Below are 13,694 nucleotides of genomic sequence, written 5' to 3'. Positions count from 1 at the left end.
CTTCCCAGAGATGTTGTAGATGCCCCATCCCTGGAAGCATTCACGGCTAGGCTGGATGGGGCTTTGAGCAACTTGATCTAGTGGGAGGTGTCCCTCTCCATGGCAGAGGTATTGGAGTTAGATGATCTTTAAGGCCCCTTCTAACCCAAACCATTCTGTGATTCTATGATTCTAAGAATAAGGATTTTTTCTTTTTTCATTATAAAATGACAATTTAAGTAGACAAAGGAACAGTAGTTATTATGTATCTCAGCCTGAGGAAGGTTTTTTAAATGTTCTGCATGACCTTCTCAAAATTTGTGCATGTGTATCTACTGTCACATACAGGCAAAAACAGCTAGTAGATTGTACTTAATACCTAATGACAAATTGTTGATGTTTATAGACCTCTGGAGTCATAACTGGATTGGATACTTCTCTGTTTTCACTAAAGACAAGAAAGAATAAAAGGTCTGCTCATTTAAATTACAGAAGACATTCATTTAAAAGTCTTTGGTGTCATGTTAATGTGCTGAATTGGAGAGGCTCTAAGGAGAAGTATTCTGAAAAGAAGAAATACAATGAGCTTTTGTGAAGAATACTACAATTATCTAAATTTATGTGAAAAGTCATTAGCACAGATTTAGAACAAGGAAGTCGAATTTTTTTGTATTAAATAGTGTAGTGATATAATAGACCACAAACTGAATAAAAACAATTATACTGGTGCAGCAATGGGCAAAAATCAATAGGTATGTGTAAACAGAAGTAAGACCCGTAAGTACTCTTTTTTTTTTTTTTTTTCCTTTAATAAAGCATTAAAGGAACTTCAGTGGAAATTTATGTCCAGAATTGGAAAGTGCATTCAAAAATGAGACTCAAAGAGAGTTCAGATGAGTGCTACAGGAAACACCTACAAAGCATGACCTGAAGGTAAGAGGAAAAGAACTGCAGTTGTCATTTTTAAAGAAAGGATCCTGACAAGTGAAAAGCTAAAAGGTAAGCAGAAATTAAAGAGGAAGATAAATTGGACATTGAGGAAAAGCAAATCTGACCACAAGAAAAGTTAGCTACTGGTACATATTACCTGGTTTATCACATAGTGGTGTTATAAGAAAAGGTTAGAAAAATATCCTTTGGGAAAGCTGGCCTTGTCTTAGAGTAGGGGATGAATTAGATGACCTTTGAGATCTCATCCAGGCCAGTTTTGCTTTGAAGCATCACCAAACACTTTCTCTGAGAAGCACCCTCTAAATACTAGACAGAGTAGAGATACTAGACAAATCTGAGAACAAGATTGGAGAAGCATTAAAATCTACTTCACTGTGCTTTGGGGACATTTTTTGTTCACCAGATGAACAGGGGAAAAGTATTTTGTCTGCAAATCAAAATTCTGACCATGCATTAATAGCTCTAATTTCATGGGATTGTGTGTAAAGTATTAAAATGCTAGATAGACTTATCTGAATATAAGGAAATTGAAACTAAATTTAGTATAGGAAAGAAAAGCTGGGAAATATAATCTAAACTTAATGTTACAGTTTAAGAAACCAAGAGGTAACTTAAAGGAACACAAGTGTACCTATGTCAGAAACTATGATTTTTAAGTCAAGTTATTAACTTTGGTGACTGCGGCTATAATGATTTGTAAACATTTTCAGTTGTAATAGGTATATGCAGCAACTAAGAGTACTAAGAAATAGTTCATGCTCAAAAAATAACTGAGTTCATGAAAGCACAGTAGAAATAAAGTCCAACAAAGAATAGGAAAACACTGAACAAACAAACAAACAAATAAAACACGTAAAACAAGGAAAAAATAATATAAATTAATGGAAAATTTGCAGAGGAAAAAATGTGGCTGAAATATTTAAGAGGATAACCTGGTGCTGATCACAACAATTTCACATATTGAAAAATGTTGCTTGTTCTGGTTGAAATCAATTTCTTGGGAAGATATGAAACAATTAAAATGAGATAAAATCATGTAAAGAGTTAAGAAGCCTTTTTGTTAGAGACCATATATATTTCCTCATAAGCATGAGTGTAAAATGAACAGCAAAATAAGGAGAACCAATAACATTTTCTATTTCAGATTTTAGGTCCAGGTGATCACTGGAGGGCAGATACTTCACTCTGTCTTCTCTGCAGCAGCATAGCAACCCAAATGGAGGAGATTCATCCTGCCTTCCCTCCAACACCCACATTTTTTGAGCAGTACAATTAGCATACCTACATAACAGAACCTACATCTGTGAGAATTTAGGGAGATTCTGTAAGGACCTAATTGTGGCTACACAAATAAAGCACAGTCTGTCTTTCTACAAGTTCTTTTTTCTTCCTTCTTAAGTGATTCCAAACAAATTGTATTCATCACCTTGCCCATCTTCTGTTTACATTTCTAGTATAAGCATCAATATGGGTAACACATGCATGAGGAAATAAGGAATACTGCCCAAAACTTCATTTGTACTTGAAAATAATCAGTCCTGCCTAAAGTGGAGGAAAAGATTTAATTTTAACTGTCTGTAGAGGGCCAGATAGTTAAACACTTTAAAATTATGTTCTGTTATCTCTTGTACTGCTGCATTTGTGTTTATGCTGAAGTTTAGCTTTTAGCAATGACCTGAGCCAAGTCCTGGTCCCTCTGGAATAGATAGGAATTTTGTTTTTTACTCTGTGGAAACACATATGCGTCTATCAAGACTTTTATTTATTTATTTATTTATTTATTTATTTATTTATTTATTTATTTTTTATGTGCCAAAATCAGAGGAAGGTATCAGTGAGTAATTGAAGACCTATTCCAATTCCCCCTGAACTCAGCAGAGTAAACTGTTGATTTCTTTCAAAACTGTGGGAAAGCATCAAAGCAAAAGCAAAGTACATTAGTTACAACACAGTACTTAGGAACTGATTTGAGGACGTTGTATTTCTGAAAAAATGACTAAAAAATTAAAAAAAAATAAATAAAAGAAGAAAGTGTATGTTAAGACATTTCTTAAAAGATCAAAAATATCAAAGGAAGGTTTCTAAAATAAGACAAATCTGTGTCCAGACAACAGCAGGGCCAGAAATAAGAGGGAGAGTGTCTCAACAAAAATGCAAAATGCGTCATTATCAGCTAAGTACTTACAATGAATCGGTCCTTTGGAGATCAGCAAATAATGAGGCTGTTCAGCAAATAATATTCTACAAGGTTTAGAAATAAATCTCTACCTGACCAAAGGTTGAATAGAGTTTCAAAGTTGATGAGAAGATAATAGATTCCAGTATGCTAAGCCAGATATATTTATCACAGAATCACAGAATTTCTAGGTTGGAAGAGACCTCAAGATCATCGAGTCCAACCTCTGACCTAACGCTAACAGTCCCCACTAAACCATATCCCTAAGCTCTACATCTAAACATCTTTTGAAGACTTCCAGGGATGGTGACTCCACCACTTCCCTGGGCAGACTGTTCCAATGCCTCACAACCCTTTCAGTAAAGAAGTTATTTGGCACAGAAAGTCTTAACTGATTACCAAATTACCTATAGCTTGACTCCTGCTGGCCATTCATGCTAATTATTTACTATAGATTTGTAATAGTTATGGCCAGCAAGACAGGCACATTCATAGTCCTAATTTCACACAGTTATATTGAGGGTACTGTCCAAGTACATTGGAAGTCTCTGATAATGCAGAGGCATCTATTCAAAAATGACTTCCCCATAGAGAAAACTAATTTTAGAAGCTCACATTCGTTCTTCAAGTACATTTGAACTAGTGCAGCTCTCCTGGTAACATCAAATGAAACTTCCCACATCTAAAACAATATACGATATCACAGTTATGAGCTACTCCACTGGACGTCATGTTCATTGCAAAACAAACTGCAGTTAAATTGCAATTTGAGTCCAGACATCTATGTTTTTGTTTAGTTGTGTGGTGTTTTTTTTTGTTTGTTTGTTTATTTGTTTTTCTAAATAAATGTCAGTACCATTTTATTTCTGCTATTATTTTATACTCATGGTGAATGTTCTTATTCTCTACAGGTACTGGATAGAATTCAGTGCAGTCAGTTTGGATCTTAGACATGAAAGATCCCTGGGATTCACTGGCACATGGATGGAAAGCTAATAGAAATCTGTTAATACAGTAACAGGAAATGAGTGCCTATTAAAAAAACTCGGTGACATTGAAACCAAAACGGTAATGAAATTACTAAATTTGGTTCAGCCATAGTTATTGAGCTGTATATTGAAAAATATATATATATATATAAAAGTCTTGCTGTAAGTTGTTGTATACATTCTTATATCTTATACTATGCATGTATGCATGCAAGTAGTGATACTTTTAATTAATTAATTAATCAATTTTTATTTATAACTAATTCCACTCTTTTGATAGTTTCTGTCAAATGCTAATCTTCCTAGAATAATTAGGAATTTTTCTTATTGAAATTATTAGACAGACTCCCATTTACTTTGACAGGTCTTCAAAGAAGGTTTGAGAAAATTTAAATTGAAAATTAGGTAACCCAATCTATTCATGCTCCTAGAGCAGAAACTGTGAAAGTCTACAAAATAATTTGCTAAATACCAGAAACACAGTGAAAATTAGTTTTTTAATGCTGTTTCAGTCCTTTGCTTTCATTCTTATCTAAAACCAAAAACTGAATATATATATATATATAAAAAAAGCCAACAAACAACCACCAAACAAAAATAATTAAATCAACAAAATAAAAGGACCAGCTTTCCTAAACTCAGACAGTTTTATAAACATCAGCCTTTGAGAAAACTAATTTCTTAATATACCTCAAATGTTTATTTGGTACTTGTCCATTACCTGATGTACTACAAACTCATAGAGTTGGATTCATGGAACTGGAATATTCCTACGCATAGCTCTCACTATGGTGCAATCATATGCAATTTCTGACTTAGACTCAGATGTATGTTCCATGTAAGTATCTTTTAATATTTAGCAGTACAGAAGTACAAGTTTAGTCTTACCATATAGCTGTTAGTGAAAGGTGAAAGTTAGGTAAAGAACCATGTTCAGATCATATTTATGATTATTTACCTGAAAGAACTTGAGAAAGTAAAGTGCTTTTTTTTTTTTTAATGTTCCTAATGTTTCAACCCTTCAATAAATGTATTTTTCCTTTGGGAATTCAAATTTCCTGGAGTGTTTTACCCAAGGACTTACACTACAGGAGAAGCTAGTCTGAGGACAAAAAAAGACTTGACCAGAGATTTCTTCCCTCCAAAACAGTATAGAGAATGAGAATTAGAAGTATATGTCAGTCACTAGGAGGTTATAGAAGCCTTTTCTGAGTAGTGAAAGCCTTGTTTCATTCACCATAGAGCTAGAAGTTTAATAGAAAAAGATAGATGGGAATCAGAGTGAACTTAGGCTGAAGATTTCTGACAGTCATGGATATTTCTTGGGGAGCTGGATGTGCTGCCTCTTCAGAAATGGAAGAAGTGGGCACATAATTACTGTTTTTAGGGGTGACACTTGCTGTATCCTACTAACACAAACACTTTCTGATGACACACAGGTCCTAGTCTGTTTTTTCTGGAGATCAAACACAGGCAAAGATGGCAAAGTGGACAACCGCTCTCTCCTTCTCCAACAATCTTCCACCTAGTGCAACTAGAAATGGTCCTGTTGCTTTTTCTTTCTTTGGTCCTTACTCCTGTGAAAAATCTTAATGGAAACTGGACTGTGGAAAGCCCTTCTAATATACAGAAACATGATTTAGCAGATTACCTTTTTCTTTTATTGTTGCTCACTATAGATACTACATCATGTAGTATTATCAGTCATAATATTGATGTCTTTTTGCAAGCTTTGGTGAAAGAATAGAAAAAACTGTATACAGATACTTTTTCTTCTGAAAATTTATTGTCAACAAGAAAAGTAAAATATATTATTTATACAGATAAATAACAAATAGAAGAAGGCTGATAATAAATAATAATCATTCTTCATTGTTTTTTGACCTATACTAAAATATAAGTTCCAGTCTTCATGAGTCATCCTAATTAAAGCAGTAATTGAAATTAGATTTGTTTTTCCATCATAAATAGGTCATCCATTAGAATAAATCATCTTATTGTCTTGCAGAGCTGTACGGGAGCCATGCAGAACACTGGGTTCTTGAAGCACTGTGTTCTGGACAATCAATAAGACAAATTTATGAACATGATTTGTTCAGTGAAGTAATTTAATTGTATGTAATCTGATCAAGAAGGATTTAGAAAAACGAAATTCAGAATTGGTAAATGAGTAAAGCAGATGCATTGTAACACAAAAGCAAACCAGTAACATGAAGCTACCAAAATGTTGATTCAAGCTTTCATAGACTGGCCTATCTTCCTGGCTCAGGAAATATTTTGTATTAAACTCTGCCAGAATTTACATAGTGAAGCCTGGCTGATACTGACAAAGCAATTTGTACCATTGTGAGAATACTGGCACTTTTCCACAAAATGGGTTCCTGCTTTTCATATTTGCAGAAATTGAGTGGATAGAAAAGTGTATTTTGTTTATTTATTTATTTATTTATTAATAAATTTAAGGGGCTGATCCTTAATGACAGTGTAAAAAGCCTTCTGGAGACAAATAAATTATCACAAGTCCCATTATTTTTAAAAACATTAATAAATTTAAAAAAAAAATCTTGCATATATTTTACATTCCAAGATACTATTTGCTGTCCTCTGGAAACATCTTTATTGTTCATAAAAAAGAAAGAAACAAACAAACGAAAAAATTAGTTCAGAGTTCAGAATGCAGTAGACAGGCTCACAGAACACAGTAAACCACAAGAATGAGATGAGATTTACAACTCAGGTCTCCTATTTCCAAAGAAAGTCCCCTGCAAAATACTTAAAGAAACAGTTTTCTAATTTACGTTTACAGCTTTTGCAGTCTACAGTCAGTCCTTTGCAAAGATTAACTTTAAAAGCCTAAATAAATGGACTTTACACAGACATAAAAGGAATAACCCCACCTACTTATCAGTTAAGTAAGACATGAAGGATAAACAGGTCTTCATGCATTCTGAGTGGAAAGCCAACCTTCCTGGTGTAAATATTGCACATTGGTTAAAAAAGTCTCACTGTCAACGCACCCAAATACTCAGCAGAGAGGAGCAGTATATTACCCCAAGCACATTACTATATTTTTTTCCATGCTCTGAAGATGGAAGCTCCCATTTAAGCATGCTTGATCACTGGCAGGATAAGGTCACACTTTTTCCTTATGCCATGTGATCAAAATGACATAACTGACAGAATTAAAAAAAAATGTCTCTTCTGGGTATGGCTGGAAAGCTGGGTGCAAAGTGAACCATAATTCTTACCTCAATAAGCAGGTTTGATCTGAGTCTGTCTACTAACATCCCATCAGAGACTACAAGAAATGTATAGTTTCTAACATCTTGTAACCAAGCAAGATACAGATGCCAGAGCATGCCAAACAAGGACTGAACGTAGTTCACCCTGAGCATCTCAGTGAGATGGTGTCTTGCACTTCTGCAGAACTTCAAATGTATGATTAACTTCCTACCCTTAATTGATCTTTGGAGTAATAGGGCCCAAATCTATAAATGGAGCCTGTATGTGCATTTTCTTTTAAACAGAAAAAAAATAACACAAGGCAAATGGAAGTTTAATATATACAATGGTTCCCCTGAGCATACTAGCATACTGTTTAGAGCTGATTATTGTCAAATATTTCCAAGTGCTTTTTTTATTTAAGCCTTCGTGACATCTACAACTCTGAAGAATATATCTCACTACCCAGGTATTCCCTTGTTTCCACAGTGAGAAAGATGTTAAAAATCTCTTTGTAACTAGCTCTGGGAATTTGGTTTTGTCAGGGCCCTGAGCATACTAACAGGTCTTGATGTCCCTAACCATCCTCACCTGGGCTTCCCTCACACCCTGCTTATGAGCCTGGGGCTCCATCTGAGCTCATTCTGAGTGCATATTGTTCTATTTGTAGCAATACTGTAGTTGTGTCTATTCCTTGCTTTACCTTCTTGATGGACCTTGGACATGTGCTGTAGATAGGCCCAAGCCTTGTTTCTGGCTCCACCTTCTTTTGCTCCTGACTGGACACCTTGGATGCATCCTGGACATGATTCATCAACTGCCTTGTTGATGGTTGTTGATGGGCCCTATTGTTAACCCAAGCAGGATGGTTCCCTACTGTGGTAGGCACTACTTGTCCTGGGTCACTTTATTTTCCTTGTCCCTGAAGGAGTAGCCAGCATCTGCTGTGCCCTGACAGCGTGGATTTTCTTATTTAGAAGAAAAAATGTCCATGGGTGTAATTGGCAAACTACATGAGACTCAGATACGTATCTATATAAAGATATAATCCACAGGAAGAGTTCCTTGTCTGCTTAATTTTTATTTTTTATTTTTTTTTTAATTAATCTCTTCAGTCTATATTCTTGTTTGATGTCTCTTGGATGTTTTCTGCTGTCCTGTGTGTTTTTAAAATTAACTATCTTTTATGGATGTATGAAGAAAAGAACAGACCCCACAAAAATGCCTAACAGGTCTAGGAAGAACAACCTCTTCCTTCCGGACAGGAATTTTCATTCTTGCACTGTTTTTTCTTCCAACTTATGTGATGACATATAAAACTTGAAAAAGTTATGCTAAACAATATTGGATCAGCCCATATCAAGCTCATGTGAGAATGCTTACTTTTTTTTTTTTTTTTTTTTAATACTTTGAACACATTGTGAACTAGTTTCTTTGAATAATTTAAAAAGGTTTCCTATCAAGCTGGAATTTAGTCAAAAGTATTCTTAATGGAAAAACCTTAAACAAAATATATTTAAAACCAATTCAATTGTCTATGAGGTTTTTGCAACACGCTATTTCAATCGATCACTGAGAAAAATACAAAAATAACATAATAGATGCTCTTGAATTTAACCCTTATCTGGAAGATTACTAGAGCATTTATAAAGATATACATAGTAATTTAAGTGCATGTAATTCAATCCATTTTTAGTTAGGTTACCATTAAAGGTTACAGGCCAACTCACATCTTCAGTTGTAAAAGAATGCAAAGAAAATACAAGTCAGGTGTTAAAAAGTGGACAAAAGGGATATTTTCAAGTTTGCCATGGGTTTCAAAGTTTACGATATATTATGAAAGTTTTGTGAAGTTCATTACCCTCATTGCCATAGTATTGCTTGTTTATTTAACTGTGGCCTTTTTTAAGATAAGATACACCAAAATGTTTAATTAAATAAAGAGATGTGAGATACTCAAACTTGTCTGTAGAATATATATATGTGTGTATATATATATTTTTATATATATATAATAGGGAATTCATAATGAACAACATTTCCTTGTCTGTCTACAAAATGATATGGATATAGGAGATTTTAGGATTTCACCTGTTGACTTATGCACCTATTAAAAAAAGGTTGATGATAAATGTTCGGGGGTGAATGTGTGCATGGATTTGATTTCTCATGTGTTTTAAATGTTTGTTACCAACATTCTTTTGTTGATTTCATGATAAATGGTACAATTCTTCTCACTATCTGCTTCCATGGTGTGATCTTTGAAGAATTTGTTGATTGCTCAGTAATGGAAAAAGACAGCTTTGCTGATATTCAACTTGATAAGGCAGTTTTGTCTGAAAAATCACTTCAGAAAGATATGGATCAAAACAGGAAACTAAAGGAGTTTAAATTTCAGTGTAGATATAATTTTCCAGCAATGCATTTCCTATCTTTCCAATGGATTTATGCAATTCTTTAAGGCAGCAAAATATGCGCTTCCTTAAAAAAAAAGGGCGGACAGGGGGAAGACAACACACAACTTTAACAGCAGGAAAAAAAGTTCTATACTTAAATGGAAAATTAAATGACTGCTTGAGGACAAAATGTTGTTATTTTGCATAAACACTGCAAAAAGAGATTGCTGTTTTTCTTAAAGGATGCTTGAAAAACTGGAAGGTAACAGAAACAGTTTCTCTCATCTTTAACAGCCTTTCAGTTTTGAAACAACAGGTCTTGTAATTCTTAAAAGCCAATAGTTAAAATCTTAATGGCACCACTGAACTCCTCTGATGTCCTAATGATATATTCTTTATCTTAATGAAAACTAATTTCATGGAATAGGAGGAGGAAATGGTCTCAACCATGCAGAAGATAGTTAGACCTAACTATCACAAGTGAGTCCGTTATTTATTACTTATAAAAATGAACATCTGGTCATTAACAGGTAGAAAAGGAAACCAATCACAGTGTTTTTACAAAGCTGTGAAACTGTTGACATACAAGGATGGTCAATAAATTTTCTTAGCCTAGAAAATTACATGCTACAATAATTGTGACCAATATGATATATTTTCAAAGTTTTTATTACTAGTAAATTATTATTAATTATTAAGTTATTCTGAAAAAAAAAAAAAGATTAAAACTACCAACTTCATAACTGATATGAAATTTAGAACTGTATCTTAAAAACTTATCTTTTAAGATCTTACTCAGAAGTATTTCAAGAAACTGTTCAATACAAAAAAAAAGCCATTGATATGATTATAGACAAAATAAACAATAAAAAACAAAAAGCATATGAACAAACAACACTTTTGTTGTCAGAGCAAGGCAATAGAATGCATCTTGCAGAACCAAACAAAATAATATTTTATCTGATTTACTTTTTATCTTGGTTTAAAGCAACAAAAACAATGCAGATCTCATTAAAAATATGCATAATTCTTCCCATTTAATAACAAAATTATACTGATGATTAGAAGACAGAATAAAAATAAACTGACTTTTAATTGTAAATATAAGTGAAATAAGGTACTGTACAAAACTTATAGTAAATGTTTTCTGGCACCTAAAAGCTATATTAAGTACCATGTAAATATGAATTCATGAAAGAGACTATTGAAGACATATTCTTATTCTGTAACATGAATATAAAGTGTTAAATCTAATCAGATATTCTTGGTGAAAACAAATTTAGAGAGTTGAAATAGGATATTATATAATAGGTGATTTAAATTAGTCCTGTTAAAATTACTAAGACAAAATATATTGCGTTATTTGAGTCTTCATGACAAATTCAGACTTTAGTTGGACTTGCCAATCTTTTGAATAATTTCGACTCTGTAAAGGAGGATCAAATTCCTTTCATCTGCTTTGAACTGTTCCCACTAACCCAAGTCTGAAAGACTGAGTCAACTGTGCTGTCTGCCCTTGCCTTGACAGAAGCCAGCCCTCATGTATTTGTTAGAGAAACAAATAGAATAGAATCAGAACAAGTTCATAAATATGCATTTTATACATGCAATAGAATGGGTGTGGTGGTACAGTGAAATTATAAATTGTTAGTTGATTATGAACATGGGGGCCAGGAAAGAACCTTCTGGATGAAAAAATAGAGTTCCTTGTTTAAAAAAAAAAAAAAAAAAAAAAAAAAAGTGGGTCTTCAAGATCCTGCACAATCAATCACACTATATCTGATTTATCTCGGCTGTTTTAGACCTGCTCTGCACTGACTGCTGGAGCTGTCATTGCAAATGCTTTTTAGAATCATTGTCATCATCATTATTATCATAAATTATTCAGCCTTAGCTGTGAGTTTTATTTAAAAACATACATTGTGTATGATGCTAAGTGAGTCCTTGGCAAAGGAAGAAAAAATGGAAAACAAGGCTACCAACAGTTTGAAGTTTGTGTTTGTCCTTTACAGAAAGCTTCTCAAATAAATTCTTCCATTAATGGTCAATACAAATATTGATTTCAGTATCATAACGGCTTTGAGAGACAAGTTGTTTTTATTTTGTTGTTGTAGGTGTATAACTTCTGAAATTGTTGTGTTAGTGCTGTAAGACAGAACTTGGCATTGTCTCAGAATGGTAAAATATGGAGATTTCAAAGTCAAACTGATAGAATACAGTTAAGCATTTTTATTGTTCCATTTTAAAATAAATGTGCCAAGTACCTGGGCACTACACTACTTGACTATATTAAATATTAATTTCCACACAACATGAAATATTCATAACTTTAATATGTGACAACCATGGTTTCATGTCAGTCTTGAAAAGGGAAGTCTCTTTTCCTTGTTTTTTGACATCTCTAGTCAAGTCTTACTGGCATCTGTTTTTGAATCATCTCAAAGTTGCTAATTATTATACCATAAACATTAATTTTTTATTTTATCTTGCCAAAGTGGTGAGTGATTTATCAGTCTCATGAAATATTAACAACTGGTCTTCATTTTTCTGTGATGGATTCACTGAGAGGCTTTGAGAATCTGCAGAAGAAAATATTTCTGAGGGTGAGAGGAGGAAAAAAAAAAAAAGGGAGATAAAGCTCTAATCCAAAGTCAAAAAATTGTTAAATTTGTATGTTCCAAAATGGATTTGTAATTGTACAAATCACACTTGTTTGCTTTTTGTTTTTTTATATTTCTTCCATCTTTAATGAGATTTTCATTAAAAATTTCCCAGGATCCTTAACAGTACTTACAATTTGTTTGAGAAATCATTTGTATTGCAGTTTTCCCTCCACCTTTACTGATCTTATTTACTTCTTCTACAGTCTGTCTCTATCCTTCTAATAAGTGGAAAGATCATTGTCCTTGGAACAATGATTTCTGTTGGTCCACTGCTAAATAATTTTCAGTGCTGTCTGCTTTTGACTTATATCCGTAATTGTTTCATAAAACAGGTGAGTTTGATTCAGTTATTCAGTTTGTTTGCCTCCAATGATGGAGGAGGATTTAATATTAAGTATTTTGAATGATTGATTTTTTTTTCTCAGTTCTCATAATAATTTTTTAACATATTAAAGCTGATTCTTATTTACAGAACCCAGTTGGTTCAATCAGCAAAGAGAAACAAGACTTTGTCATGAAAAGTATCCAGTTGTTTCAAAGGAGCTACCCGATAAATTATATTCATTATTTATGGATAAGGTTCATTTCACTAACACATCAAAACTAGGTGCTCTTGTTTTAAACCAGTTGTTTAAACCCTTTATAGATAAAAGGGGAACTTCCAATGAGTGATGTAAAGACCTGAAGCTTGTGACTCATTGCCACATCCAAGAAAAAGCTTCCCACCCAAATTGTGTGAATCATCTTGGACATGCTTATCTGTCTCTTTGGACTACATAGTAAAACTATGACTAAACTATACACAGATATCTAGCCCACATGGGGTATCAAATTTTTAGGTGCCTTGAGTTAGGTTAGATGAGAGCTGGCGTCAGTTCTGTGTCAGAACACAACTACAAACCACATCATTATCTTTGCCTTTAAAGTGGTTATTTAGATGCAATATGTCATCATTCAGTCTAGTTTAATAGAAAATCAGAAGCGTTAGCTGAGATAGGGTATTACGTCAGGTTAGGTTTCTTATTTATCTATACTAAGTGGACTTTTAGTGTATAATCTGATCATTTGCATAATTTTGGTTATTCCACAATAATTCTTTGATAAAATATATCACTTTATCCAACGAAAAGTATGACAGTTTCTTTTGTTCTTCTGAAAATCAGAGCTTAAGTGCAGTTTGTAACAACGGTGTCTAACTTACATGTCTTGATCTAAATTTATTTCACTAAAGGTTTAAATGAAATTTTCCTGTCAGAGCCTCAGAAGTCCTACTGATTAATCTAAATCTCCAGCTGAGATGGAGTGAGCTACATCTTAT

The sequence above is a fragment of the Netta rufina genome (genome assembly GCF_964035555.1).
Source record: "Netta rufina genome assembly, chromosome: 2".
Lineage (NCBI taxonomy): Eukaryota > Metazoa > Chordata > Aves > Anseriformes > Anatidae > Netta > Netta rufina.
Note: the sequence above shows the minus strand (reverse complement) of the source record.